Here is a 15,959-nt window from a genome sequence, read left to right on the forward strand (position 1 = left end):
TTTATAATTATTAGAATTACATATACTGTATATAAAATGATGTTTTAAAGTTGTGATTTTTTTAAAACTTCCAGATCGTTTCCTTGTTTGTTTGTTTTTTAACTTTCCTTTTTATTTTTTTTTAAACTAATTTTCAGGTAATTTTCTTTTACTTTTTACAAATGTATTGCTAATTTAGGGTAATTTCTTCATTCATTACTCTTTTTTTCTTTCCATGTTTTTGAAAGAAATCAAGCCAATTTGCTCCAGTTTCAAAGGGTTAATTTGCTTGTCACCTAAATGTTTGAAAACACTGAAAAATTAAAGAGCTTGGAGAGCTAAATTAGGGTTGTCTAGTCTATGGTTCATTGACCGGGTGTGGCCCAACAACATGAGGTATTTTAAAAAACAAAATATATTTGACGTAAATTTGATTAAGCTGCAGTTCCTATTATGGCCACAGAGTGTCACTATCATCACATCAGTCACAGGAAGCACACTGAATTTATTCAGCACCTATTTGAAAAGCACATGCACTTCTTTACAAAAGGGGGAAAAGTGTAACTGTTCACATCACTAATCACACTACCCAAACAAAAACTGCAGATTTTCATTTCTTTATTTATTTTAGTCTTAAGCTCTGATCACGAATGAAAATCTGGAAGCAAACTTTATGTTTTGTTTTTGTTTGTAAAGTAATAATTAATATTCATTTTATGATTTTTTTTATTTTTATTTTTATTAAATCTACAGAAAAGCTGTGGAGGTGTTGTTGGAATTCTGCAGGTGCAGATTCAGTGTGAGTTGATCACACAATTCAACTGGTGCTTTTAACATTTCACTGCTCTAATGAAAGACATCAATCAGTTCTCTGTTGTGTAGAGAATCAAATTTAAAGATACAGTATGTACCCTAGAAATCTTATCCTCAGCCTCCAAGATCTACAATGTGGAAATGATATATATAAAATACTTACTGGGAACATTTTACTCTCCAAATTTCAAAAATCGACCCTAAGGATGAAGCTTGGTGCCTCCACCTTTAAGGTTATGCACGTCATTAAGTTGGAATTTTTCTGCTAACTGACAATGAAAGTCATTTTTATTTTGATTTCTGCCTGAAATTGCCCCTAGTTCACTGTGCTGTCTTTTCTATTTCGTACTGATAACTGTAAAAGTACATGTTGCAACATGAGAACTAATATGGTGTTTTGGTTTTTGCTAGATTTTTTTCAAAAGCATTGGAGAAAGGCAATTAGCAATGAAAAAAAGGTATTAGCCAAAGATTTGCAAGAAATTAGTAAAAAGTACAAGAGGATTACCAGAAAAATAGGTAAATAAATGAATGAATGAATGAATAAATAGATAAAAAAATAAAGTTAAAACAAGGCAAAGAAGAAAGTGTGCTTAAAAACTTATAATAAGTCCATAATATAATGTAAATGTACTTATTTCTTGCAATTTATAGAACATTTATTTCCCGGTAAAAAAAAAAAATAGAGCAAAATGTCTATTCAACTATATTTCTAATGATCGTAATTAATATAATTATTTATGCTTTTTTGTCAGGTCATTTCCTTGGCTTTCATTTTTGGCTTTCAGGTAATTTTCCTCTTTGTTTTCTTTCTTTTAAAATGTTAAGTAGAAAATCACCAGGCTGTCCTCAAGTTGAGGTCTTGGCACACACAAAGAAAAGGAAGCTAAATCCTACATTAGAACATTATCTACCTCACGCAGTAGAAAGATTGTAAAGACCAGCAGTCTGTGCTCCAAATTGAATGTATTAATTTAATTTCAATTTATACTTTATTTTTATTTCATTTTATATACATTTTTGAATCTTATCTATTTTCAGTTTGTATCTTTGTCTAGCTTTTCTTTTTCCTGTTTTACACTTTATTTGTTGTCTTGCAAAACAAATTTAGTTTAAAAAAAGGAAAAAAGAGAAAGAAAAAGAAAGAAAAAGAGAAAGCCATCAAATCTCGCCCAAAACTGCGAGATTACAAGTGACTCCAGAGCATCCGCGAGGTCAAGGGTTAAACGCCAGTTTAACCTGGGCGACTGTTGGGAGCTAGGCTAAGATCAGAGCCTAGCCTAAGATCAGATCTGACTCTGCAGCTCTTCTCAAGGTGAGTCCACTGATTAAGCTGCTAACTGTTGGTTTTTAACGCAGATTTGTTTACTGGCTGTATTAAAGTCTGCTATGTAAAACTTTGAGAAATGGCAATGGCGGTTAAACTCGGGCTTTTTGTGGCACTTTGGTGGAATTATCTAGCTTTTGCCATGGTTTGACAGGCTCGGATGCAGACATCCATTGCATTTTTTCCAGGTCAGTGTGTAATGTGTGTTGTGTATCAAAGCACAGGTTGCTAAGTATAGGGCTAACAGTGATGTATTTTTATTAGTCTGGCTCTTCTTGGCAGATAGTGGTATTGGCATTTTTTTCCATGTTTCTAATCAAGTTTAACCCTTTGAACCTTCGAAATTATCTTTGTGTGCTGCTTTTAGATGCTTTTCACACGTATTTTAACGTTTGAACCCTTAGAAAATCAGTGTTATTTTGTTCCAAAACATTAGAAAAAAGGCAATGAGCAACTTGGTAAGAAGTGTTCCACAAATTGCAAGAAATTAGTAGATTCAGGAAACTGTTTTAAAAAGGCTAAGAGACAATGTCTATGGAAAAAAGAAAAAAAATGTATTAGTTTAAAAACTATATTTAAGTACATATTTTAAATCCTGTAAAAATAAAGTAGGCCACTGGAAAGGCATAGGCAGTACCACGGCATTGTGTTGTCCTGAGTATTTAGAAGTCCTGACAGTATGATTTTAAATGCTATGAAAAATATGGACCCTCATCATTCTATTGACATTATACTGGAGAGGCTGTAATGATGTTTTCCATGCAGTGTAAATCATGTGCCATGGAGGTTACACTTGCGCCACATTGCATGAGGGCTTTTATTTTGAAATGGAAAAGAAAAAAAATATTTCTTCAAATCTGTGACTGATAAAGACATTGAAACCGTAGAGGCGGTATAGAGTCAACATAATTATCAAAGGACAATTTTTACTGGCTGTTTTTGCTGAAACCTGTGCGCATCATGCAGAAAAAATCAGCAAGACTCCATTTCAACAACATGGGTGCTGAAAACCCCCACACAGTGATACCATCATATACCATATATCCCGGTAAAATCAGGATATATGGTATATGACGGTGTGAAAAAAAAGCCTATTACTGGCTTGAAAATAGTTTTGAGTAATGTGTTACACTGTTGTTATCCTGTCCGTTAGCTTTAACTTGAGTCTCTTGCTTTACGATAGCTCCAGTGTGATAACATTGTGGGTAGTATGTGTAGTTGAACTGTGGTAGACTTCTCTTTATTGAACTAGTACATGGATATCCCTGTTCCCACCACAGCGAAACTTCGCTGGATGATGCAAAACATGTCATTCGGCAGAGTTTTGCTGGCTCTCTGGCTGATGTTTGATCTACAGAATGTGCTTTGGCATTTTTGTGTTAGCTGCCACCCATGCCTCATGTCTCTTTCTAAAACTTGGGCAAACTTGATCAAATAGTGAATATAAATCAATATTCTGTTGCTGCATTGCTTATTTCTTTCTTCAAATGTTTTCATTAGTTATTGTTATTGGTCTGTTGCAGTGCAGTGCATTCTGGTAGTTGTAGGTTTTCTACCATCTTAAGTAAAGATGAATGCCCACAGCCCTTTTTGTTTAGTCATATAACACCAATTTCAAAAGTATTTGAGTCTTTCTACTGCAGAGACAGACTAATTCTAATAAAAGACCATCTTTCCAGAAGAGACATTGCCTACTTATTGCACACTAGTGTGGTTTGGTTGTGGTTTTTAACTACATTTCATAATGCCACTTTTGCATGCTTTTGTCATGTATATGGTATGATGTTTTTTTTATGTGGCAAAACAATGCCAGCATCTCATCAAACTCAAACTTTCACGAGGTAGTTGTGTTTTGGTCCTGTAGGGCAATAATACTAGGATTACTACCAGAAAACTTAAAGAGAAACCCCCTCCTTTCTCTGAAATACCTTTATGTATCTTACCAATTCAGTGCAGCATTTAGAAAAGTTTTGTACAACTACTGCAAACTTGTCTATGAGACTTGTTGTTTATGTCCTTGCACAAATTGAATTTAAAATGTGAAGTTGTACTCGTGAGACAGTGGGTTGCAGACAGGCCAACAGAAATTCAGACCAAAAACATAAACAATGAGGAAAATAGGGGGAAGCATTTTGCAAAGTGTTGCAGTGGGTTCCAAAGTCTTATGGAAAACTTTCCCAAGAGAACTGAAGCTCCTCTAGCAGCAGATGAACACTTAGGGACTGTTTGGTGCATTTTACGTTCTTTTCATTCTTAATTTTTTTGAAAATTTTGGCTGTGTCTGCATATGCATATGGCAAACGTTTTGGCAAGATTGTGTGTTTTTGTTTATATATTGGGTGTCTTTTTTTAAATTATATATGGCATATTGATAAAATACATTGTATTTCCATTGGGTGCACTGTCACAGTCATGTTGCTGCAAATGATTGACACATCCCAGGCTTTCGATAATCACAACAACATAAGAAAAATATCTGCATGTAATATATTAAAGAAAATTTTTTCATCTAAAACATAGTGACAGAAACCTGGCATTTAAAATAGGGGTGGGTGATATGGCAAAAATATCATATCGCGTTTTTTTTAAGGCAGGATCACAATCACAATTTTATCACAATTCTTTTTCATTTGGGATTCTGAGACTAATTTACATGTTACTGAACAGTGCAACCAAGCTAATTTCACAATTAAAAACATATAGCCCTAAAATAAAAAAGAATAACACAGCATTTAGGCTGAGGTACACTTTTGAAGAGATTTCAATCTGTGTGTGCAATTTTATTTTCCACTTTTTTGATGGGAACCATGTCTTTTGTGAGGTAAAAAATTGGGGGACAAATACTTCAGTGTTTTCATTTTCATCCATGACTTCTGACTTGTGAAATAAAGGGGGAGGGGAAAGACAGCCAAGACTTGACAGTTTGCTATGACTGGTTTATCTGGGTATGTATGGGGAAGGCATGAAACAGACCAGCAAGTAGTGAGCTTCAGCTGAGAAAAAACAAGACTAGGTTAAATCCTAGTATATGGCTGGACCGTGTACAGTGGTTCCCAACCTTTTTCCTTCAGAGACTTATTTACTATCACTGAGTACACTGAAGACATATTTTAGGGATATTTCATATTAAAATAAGAGAAAGGTTGAAAATGAGCTAATGTCCCTGTGGCCCCAGGCCCCCTCATCACTACGTCTGCCCCTGGTTATAATAATGAGAGCTCAGTGCAAGCGGCTGGATGAGACACGGAATGATGTGCTCTAAATGTTTCCATCCAACTGACTGAACCTAAAACTAACACAAAATTTAGAAGTCTAAAGAAATCACTTTCCACCTCTGAATATTTGTCTGTTGGTTCATTCAGAAACGTTGGTGCTGTGAGGAGAAGCTCCGCTGTGTCTGTTTGTCTCTCTCTAACTGTACTGTGCTTTTGGGCGATCAGCTGTTTGATCCCTGATAATGAAATGCTGCTCGGTTGTCAAATAATCGGCTGTATTCTACAGTCAGTCCTTCATTGCATTACATGATTGTTCAACACTTCTGCTGTCACAGTGTTTTGGCGTGAGATTTGCTTTGGTGTCGTGAGAGCGCAAGACTGACAGTGAAAGCGTGTGTAACACGCCAGGAGTGTGAGAGTTGGCAACCTTTAAATATGTTAAAATGCAGAACAATACACTTATAACGTTAGACACAGTCACACAGTGGAGGAGAGCTTCTTTCTCTGGAGCTCTACCAGCTGATCACACATCCTCCCTCTGCAGCTACGCTCGGACCCGGGGATGAACGTCCCCGTGTGACTGGCGGAGGCTGCGCTGCCTGCAGCGACTCTCTGAGCCAAACCGCATTCTGCGGTCCAGCTAAAAAGTCCGGATGTGTCGTGTGTATGAGCTTAGAACTACAACAGAGATAATGTGGACTGTAGCATGATACAACAATCTCTCTGTGATGTTGTGGACACATTCTAATTCTTTACAATCTGATATTGTAATATCGCACACCCCCACTTTAAGGGGTTAACATTTTGAAATAATTCATGAATATTTGATGTTTATATAAATAATAAATGTTGCTGCTGATCATTGACATATCCTAGGCTGTGATAATCAAAAAAATAATAATCTACTTAGCATGTAGTATATTGGAAATAATGTAATGTATTTTTGTGCTTTTTTCATTAAAAAACATAGTGGCATCATGAAAAAATCCTGGCATCTGAAGGGTTAAAATTCAGAAAATGAATGAGTATTTGATATTTATGACTAGGAAGGATGTTGGCTTAAAAATTAAGTCAACAAAAGTGGAAAATGATATTAATGTATAATATTTTTTAAATCTTTTTTTTAAACGCAGTGGACCGTCGGACCCAGCTCATCCCCCTAAACAAAACATCATAAAACAAAGACCGAAAACTGGGCTGCCGGTGACCTCCAATCCCAACCTAGAATTTCAAACAGAATAAAGGAAAGCTTAACAGAGGGCCATCGCTCTGTTGTCCCTGCTGTTGCTGTGGCCCTGTGAATGAAGCGTTCAACACAGAGAGCGCGAGCGTCATCATTGCCCGGCCTTACCCTCCCCCCCGGAGCACCTCAGAGACCTGTTATTAAAGTCTTGTTTTCAACATTTTGATCTCTGCAGTATGGATGACAGATGAACTTGAACAACACAGCCTCATCTAAATTGAAGGCGAGTGTTGCCCCTGTGCTGGTAATCACTTCTCACTGAAAGTCAAACAATACAACACAAAACCAGGTGGAAATCTGCATCTAAATAGTGTTATCCTCCTGTCAGAAAGTCAATTAGGGACAAAGCTGGCGCAGGGGCAATTGTGTTTGTGTGAGATTGTTTTCAGCTGGCAAGGATGAATCAAGCTTTTGACGTCCATATTTAACTTGAAGAGTTTTCAAATTTGTCTGAATAGTTCCAGGTAGACCTGAGCGATATGGCTTTAAAATAATATCACAATATTTTGAAGGAATATTACGATACGTGATATATATTGCAGTATTTCTTAGTATCCTTCAAATTAATGTCAACTACTAAAATAAAACAAATATTGAATGAACTGCAATTACAATAATGCTAAATAAGGTACAATAAAGCTATAGTAGCTACTGTCAAATAATAAAGTTGAATACACTGCTGTTATAATAACATTTAATGAATAAGGATAAAGAAAGTTAAAGTACTTTTATAATGCAATTTTAAAATGTATTGTCATAATTAAATCAACCGAGGACCCATGGTGCTTTTATTTTGAAAGACCTAGTTCATTTCAGTCTGGAAGTGTAGATGTTTTTGCTGTGGGCTTGAAGCCTCCGGTCAACAGTTTGTTTTTGTGTTAGCAGACAGTTAAACAGACATCGCGGCAACTTTAACCGTGAGGATTAACTCCCTGTAAACTGGCAACAAACTGGCAGCACTCCAGTTGACATATTAATATTTGCAAGTCTCACTGGTGCTCCATGGTCACAAAATATGAGAGATAAAAGAGAGAGAAAATATAAGATAATATACTAATAGTATTTGCAAATCACAGTAGTGCTCCAAAATGTGACTGGAGTCCTGCAGAAGTCCTGCTGTGTGTGTGTGTGTGTGTGTGTGTGTGTGTGTGTGTGTGTGTGTGTGTCTGTCTGTGTGTGCGTGCGTGCGTGTGTGCATGCGTGTGTGTATGCGTGTGTGTGTCTGAGTGAGGCAGAGAGCTGCAGGAGAGAGCGAGAGAACCAAAATGCCAGTGGCTCATAAAAACAACACATTTTATACTCGGTGGTTACGATAAAGTCATTTTATACATCACACGAGGAACTGGCCGAGATACATCTAATATATTCGATATATCGCCCACACCTAGTTCCAGGTTAAGATTTTCTTTTAAATTGTCTCTTTGAAGGTGACTGATACGCGTTCAGAGAAACTGAACAAGGCTTTTTCTTTTTTTGTCATATTATGCCATATCAAAGTGCTGATGTTTTCTGCATTTTAATATTCTGTTCATATTCAATATTCTGTTCTACATCATGCTTGAAGTTCTTTATCTGACCAACAGATGTCACACTCTCCACATATCTAAATTTTCTTTTCTTTCTGAACTGGTATGACTTTTGTACCTTTGCATGAACATGCGGCCTAATGGAAAGTAATTCATTTGGGTATTTAGCAGCAAGATGCTCACACGACTCAGTGACTGAAAAGACATCCTTTAAAAAGGTCCTCCTTTTTGCAGCAGTTTAGGTGAAAGGTCTCAGTAGTGGGAGGAATTAATGTCCAAACCAGCACCTTGTGCAAAATGATGTGCAGGCACCATCCAAAGAGACTGCAGGAAGGTTAAATACGGATACGTCAAAGCAGGCAGATCGATTTGACAGGGCATTTCCTCTTGGAACCTAAATTGCCATCGCTTTCACTCCTCACAGCCAATGTCCTGATTCATTTGAGAGCTAATGACACATATACTGCAGTGACTGCTGGTCATTGTGCCTCATAGTAGAAAGTAATATCTTTTTATCTTCAATAACAAGCCAGAAATCAGATGCTGGCTCACTTGAGTGGGTGCCAATCACAAGATGAAGGCTGAAGCACTCTGTGAATGTTGGTGGTTATAATGTCAAGCTAAAGATGGCTGCTTGGTACAGAAACACAGAGGATGTGCCATTTATTTTGCAAAAGATGTGTTTTATATTTGTGACTCTCCATATGAGAGTGAGGCTGAAATGTCACTCCTTATGTGAAATGATCAGCAATAAAAAAAACAAGGCTTTTAATTACAAATTTACCAAAATCCAACAGGCCGATGTGCTGAATAGCCAAAACAAGGTGTCATTATACAAAATGGCGCTACTATATGTTTGTTTGGAATAAAACAAAGGCAGCCAAAGCATGACTGTAGATGACACATTTGAAGCTCAAATTATTGAGAAGAAAAGGTGCAACAACGAAGTATTTCGAGGCTTTACTGTTTTGCATGTCTACAAATTCTTAAACATGTGGAGCTATTCTCATGATGCTCCACTTTGTTTGCCAATGTTCTGTACCTTGTCATTTTCAAATTTTAAAAGACCCAAATCTTAATATTTCCCTTTTTGAAAGTAGGGCTGGGTGATACGGCTAAAAAATGATATTGTGATAATTTAGACTATATTACGATACATGATATGTATCTCGATATTTTTAGATCTCCTCTAAACTACTGTAGATTACTAAACTACAAAATTATTAAATGAACTACAGTTACGATAGAGTTTAATAAAATATTGTCATTATTAAGGTAAATAAAGTACTGTTTTAATCAACTTAAATAAAACAATATCACAAAAAAGTTAAATAAAGTACTGTTTTAATCAACTTAAATAAAACAATATCACAAAAAAGTTAAATAAAGTACTGTTAGAGTTAAATTAATCAAAGCATAACTGGTGCTTTTATTTTGAAGCACAAGACTCGTCTGGGGCTGGAAGTGTTGATGTTTTTGCTGTGAACTTAAAGTTTTTGGTCAACAGTTGATGTCAGGAATTGGTGTAAAGTTATATCATTAGCGTGGCGTCTCATAGTTTAATGATTTATTCACTGTAAAACAAACTAACAGCTCTCCGCTTCATACACTAATAATACATGCAAGTGGCACTGGTGCTTAATGTGACTAAACAGCGATATATATCACAATAATAGATTCTGTGAAAAGACTTTTTTTGTTTTTCATGTGGAAAGAGGCTATTTTAAAGACTGTTTCATTAATGTTTATGATTGAATTTGGCTCATTCAATAGTCTCATGATAGACTAAATTACTTTAGAGAGCTCAATTTTTTTCTTTGTTTTTTTGGCACAAAAGGGGGAATAATTAACAAAAACAATATAATCATCAAATGGCGTGTCAAAGCTGTAAGCCTGGTCCACATACTGTTCACTAGTAGAAGAACAAACCTCAGTCTTTTGTAGGTAAGTGCTAGCAACTGAATATCTTGCTTGACATTTGGGAATATTACTAGCTGTTGTGCAGTATGTATACTGGCTAATGCTTAACTTTTCAGAACTAATTAATTGGAAGGGTACTCATTGAACGCTGTCTCTATTTTCCCTACATTACTACTTAATTACAGTTATTTCCAGGAAACTTCCCAGGAAATTAGCAGAAAATTACACCTGTAAAATAAAACATCACCATTAAGTGTTGCAGAAAAGTGGTTGCAGTCTATTGGTTTCTTTTCACAAATTTCCATCATTATTTGTGTTTTTTGTTCAGTCTGCTGCTCGCCTTCACTTACTACTGCCCCTACCATTCATGGATTTCTTGGGGATGTGTCTTCTTTCTTTCTTTCTTTTTTGCTGTTGTTAAAGGTTCAGCACTCAAATAAAATAATTTTATATCCTAGTCATGAACAGAGTGAGTGTTTGGCTGTGTTCATCATTAGTATTTTAAATATTTCATGGTTATTTTCTGCACCAAATGGATTTTGAACTATATTTAGTTGGCGGCTGCAGGATACGTCTTGTTAATTTCTAGTATGCATAACCAATACTCTGAAGGAACATTGGATATGCTGTGGCAAACATCTCGCGGGATAAAAACAAGTTAAAAACAAGTACTGTGTATCAGTCAAGAGATAATAAAATATCTCAGCAGTCAGTCAAAAAAACAAACAAACAACTAATCTACTGATTAGCACCTTCCCCTATTATGTGTAATCATGCGATTTGGTAGTCTAATATGAAAGTTAGAACTCTTTCTTCATTAAAAATCAGTCACAACTTCTGGCTATACACCAAGCACAATCCAGGCTTTGGTGCAGTGCTGATTCAATCTGGTTGTACCCTAATGGATAGCAGTGCACTGAAAAGTTTTATTTTTCTGCCAGACCTCTCTAGAAACAGCACAAATCTTCTAAGTACCTATCCAAAAATGTAGAAATGAAAAAGATTCTAGAGAAATTGAAGTGTTTCTGTCCAGGAGCATGAATAGACACCAAGTTTCAAGGAAATTGTTGCCAGTAGTTTTTTGCTGTTCTCAAGGTTCAGCACTCAAAAAATATATATTTTTATGTCATAGTAATGAACAGGCGGAGTGTAGCAATGCTTTAGTTTTGTTCATCATTAGTCTTTCACATATTTCATGGTTATATTACAGATCAAATGCATTTTGATATTATGCTGTGCTATTTAGTTGGTTGCTTCTGCCATAAGTGTGAAAGCAAAAGTTTAAAGTAAGATGAGAAGATGATACCACTGTTATTATTGTTCATTGAATATTATGATACCTCCAGCAGCTCGTTGGTTAGGTTAGCTTAGCACAAAGTGTGTAAACAAGGAGTAAAGCTAGCCTGCCTAGACATTCAAATCCTCCTTTTAAAGGAACAGTGTGTAGGATTTAGTGGCATCTAGCTGTGAGGATTGCAGATTGTAGTCAGCTGAAACTTCTCCTATTTGCCAAGCATGAATTCCTGGTGTGGTTTCCTAAATGGTTCATTATTCAGTATTTCTAGTGTATTGTCCGAGGAGGTCTCACTCTCTCTCTCCAAAACAATTAGACCCGGTGATTTAACAGTACAAGTCGGTGTTTCTTTGACGCTGTTCAGTTCCCACAGACAGGCCACTAGCCCAGCACCTACTATTGTGTGATCTCCTTTATTCTCCAATCAAATAAGATCTAGACATCCAGGAGGTGTTTTACCATGTGCTGAGATATCTGCAGAGGTCTCTTCCCCTCCAAAACAAATGGGCCCAGTCATTCAAACCTGTACTAACACAGAAAAAAAGCAATTTTAATGGCCCTATCTAGAGCCAGTGTTTGGTTTGTTTATACTGTGCTACTGTAAAAAAATGGCAGGTCAACATGGCAGGCCTAGTTGACAAAAACCTGCCCACTGTGTACATAAAAACAGCTCATTCTAAGGTTAATGAAAACACAGCAATTCTTATTTTCAGGTGATTATACAATAAAGGAAAAATACTTAAAATATTATATTCTATTTCTGTCAATGTCCCTCTAAATTCTACATAATGAACCTCTGTGAAGTCAAGGTGTCAATATTTACCCTTTTTTGTACGCATTAAACAAACAAAATCAATATTAATTAGTAGCCTAAGCTTTAGAGAGACTGGGATTTGCTACCCTTTTTTTGTTTTTTTCACAGAGCCGGGCTAGCTTTTAGCTCCTGTTTCCAGTCTTTGTGCTAAGCTAATGCTAACTCGCAGTTGGATGTAACTACAAATTTAGTTTGTGGTTTTGATTTTTGTAATCTCCATCTGAAAGTGAAACTTATTCCTAACACTCTCATACCTGAACAACAGAATAAGTCAATATCCACTGATCCACTGGCCCCAAAACAACACATATTGTCGTCATAATGGTCACAGTTTTAAACATGTCTGTTACGTAATGAATAGAGTTGGAAACCAAAACTTGGTTCCAAATCAGAACTGAGTACTAAAATTAAAAAAAAAAAAACACTTCTGCTTATTGGATCCTAAATGGGGCATAAGAATTGATTAATGCAAGTAAAGGCAACATATATTTGCAAGGCCGTGGCTCATCTGGCTACCTTCCAGGACCCTTTTTTTTTATCTGTTAAGAGTCAGGACCTGTTACATCACCCATCAACACAACAGTGAGCTGGAGTAGTTGTATGCATGACTAGTGCGTCACAGCAGCAGTCACAGTGAGACCCACTTGTCATAAACATGTTATCCTTTAATACTGTGAAATGATATGGTCTACCCTATTTAAGCACCAGTAAAGGCTGCGTAGTATCCTTGTAAAACGTAATTACATCCTCATAAAGCCCAGTGTTTCCCATTAATAACCAAGACCATGGTGGGCCACCATAGTGTAATTTGTCCCGCCTTAATCTCAGTGGAGCTGGACTGATGATTAAGAGGCGTACATCAGGCAACATCAGGCACATTAAAAGTGACACTAAACCGTTCATTCTGCTGGGCATAAAGCTGTCTTATACTTAAATTGCAAATATCTCCTCTCATCTATCGATCTGATCAGCTGTGAACGTATCAACAGATCAGTTATCCACCTCACAAGTGACATTCAGCTGCAGAGAACATAAAAAGAACTCCACCTGCTGTGCTGCGCTGTAGTCCAGATGGTGGCACTACACCAACTGTCTAAAATTCACAAGTCCGAAAATTCATGACAAATATTTTATATGTGCTACAGCTTTGCAACTTATACCAAAATTTACGCCCAGTTGTGAAGAAACCTTTGTACACCTCACTGTGGTACAAATTATTAAGTGTATCACTGTTTTTTTAATCAACAATTGTAAAACTACTTAAATCTATCTCCTCCCACATTTTTGGCTCAGTTTACACCAACTTTGCTACATGGCATCCTTAGGCCGTCCTACACAAACAATCTGCACAGATTTTTGATTTATCAAAAATTGAGCCTACAGTGCATTAAAATGTTTGATTGTAAACAGTGATCTAAAATATACTTGCAAATTATTGCTTACTAAAGTGTTTCAAAAGCTGAAATTTAGATAGTTTTGAATCCTGCTCTTATGTAAAGTATTGCAGTCAAAGTGGTATCTTTAAACAAGTGTTTCACTTATGAAGCAAATCAATCTTTGTAAAAACATTATTGGAGTGTCCAGTGGCTCAGTGGATAAAGCAGGCGCCCTATAAATGAAAGCAGTGTCCTTGCTACAGTGGCAGCAGGTTCGATTCCAACTTGAGGCCCTTTGCTGCATGTCATCCCCTCTTCCCCTTTCATGCTATCGATTTTCTGTCCTGTCTAATAAAGGCAAAAATTACAAAAAATATTCTTAAAAAAATAAAAAGGAAGTTATCAACATATCTATGCTATCTAGATGAAGTATGCAATTTCTCAGAATTTATTGTTGGTAAGTGAATTTTTGACAGCAGTTTGAAATCTGCCTGTCCATGCTCAGACAGCTGATATCCTGCCCCCTGGTGGTAGGTTCAGTCATAGTGTGAAGCCAGCTCTGGTTTCTCACTTGGCATATGGGACACTGGGATAGTGCATTGCCCATTGTGTCTGAGGTTGTGAGTTCAAGCCTCGTGATGCTGAATGCAAATTCTAATGTGTGGTTTTTCATTGTTCGCTGCTTGCTGCTGAAAATGCCTGGCCCTGTCCCAATGCTGTGCAGCAGTTAAAATTGTTTTTGTTGTTGAACCTTTGTGGTGTGTTCCCTTCAAGTGCCCTTGACTCGAAATCTTTAAAGCACCCATGCTTTCATTTTAAAAAACTATGTGAATAATAAGATGTTTTATCTTGGATCAATTTGCGTTTTTTATTTCAAGTCTTGATCAATGGGATAAAGAGAATATTGCAGTTTGATTAAGAACTAAATGCTTAATGCAGATAATTTGCACTCTTAGGCTTTGACTCAAAGGCATAAAATATTATATAATAAAAGCTGTGAAGTCATAACGATACCTTAAATTAACATTGAAAGACCAACAGCAGAGCTTCCTTATTGGGATTTAAAGGGCTCAGCAGGAATGGTATTCATCAAAATTAAAGTTGTCACCCCACAAAGTCCTTGCTTTTTTCTGATCTCACTTTATGTCGATTTTCCTTCAGTAAACTACAAAGAGCATGGTCAAACTGAAGAGTGGAAGGAGGACATCAAGGTTGTTGGATTCTTTTTTTATCATCTGGGGGCTGAACTTGGAGGAGTCAGGAAAGATAGAGTCAGGGGAGAAGAGCGGAGATAAAAGCGGCTGAAGTCTGAGGGTTGCATAGAAGTGGATAAGATAGAGTCCAGGAGGACGTATCAAGGAGACAGGCAGAGATGTGGAGGGTGATAGGAGCTTGAAGGAGGGATGCATCCTCTCCTCCTAGCTGCTGAGAGCAATCAGTAGATGGGACGAAAAGAGACGACTCAGACCATATCTGTCATATTCTCTTAATCATTGCCTCTTTCATCTCTGTCAAGATTATCTCCTTTTAAAGAAGTCGTAGATAATGCTGATGTGGGTACTATAGAAACAAGATAAGAGCGGATTCGACACAGCATACGAATCTTGATGTGACCCCTAATGTGACTGCTATTAACCAACCCAAAACAGCACTGAAAGGAAAGTAACACATTGTGAATATAAACTAAATAGTGAACCCAGGGATTCCTAGGATTCGAGGACATGGGGGTAGGGATGGGTGATATGGCAAAAATCTCAATCACAATCTTTTTAAGGCAGGATCACGATCATGGTTTATCAATTCCTTTTCATTTTGAATTTAAAGACAATTGTGCATGTTACTGAACAGTACAACTGAGCTAATCACCCCATTTACAAAATATAGCCCTAAAATAAAAAAGAATAACAGAACAATTAGGACCTTTTTGAACAGATTTTAATCGGTGTGTGCAATTTTGTTTTCCACTGTTTTGATGGCAACCATATTTTTTGTCAGGTAAAATATTATCGATGTTGAATTTTTTGGAGGGACAATTCGGTGTTTTTATTTTCATCCATGACCAGTGTTTTGGCATGAAATTTGCCTGGGCGTGAGAGCGTGAACCTGACATTGAAAGCGTGTGTCACGCCAGGAGCCAAACTAAGAATCCCCCAAGTTACACCATTTATCAAATCCAGAAATTGTAAAAACAGAAATTATAGTTTATTTTCAAATTTCCGACAGTCCTTGAACACATCATGTGGGACCAACAGGTCATGCATTTTCCCCAAGTCACTCAGGGGGGCTCAAGGAAGAATATTGGTAGTTTTGGGGAGGGTTTAAAAAAAAAAAAAAGCCATCCCCCTCCTTTGATAAGTAAAGACCAGTCCCTAAGTCCTATTCTTATTTTTTGAAACTGAAGTTTCGGGGCTATTTATAAAAGATTTGGGGCTAAAGCCTCAGACGCCCAGGT

This window comes from Plectropomus leopardus, chromosome 10, assembly GCF_026936395.1.
Source record: "Plectropomus leopardus strain MGB_pleo_1.0 chromosome 10, ASM2693639v1, whole genome shotgun sequence".
Classification (NCBI taxonomy): domain Eukaryota; kingdom Metazoa; phylum Chordata; class Actinopteri; order Perciformes; family Serranidae; genus Plectropomus; species Plectropomus leopardus.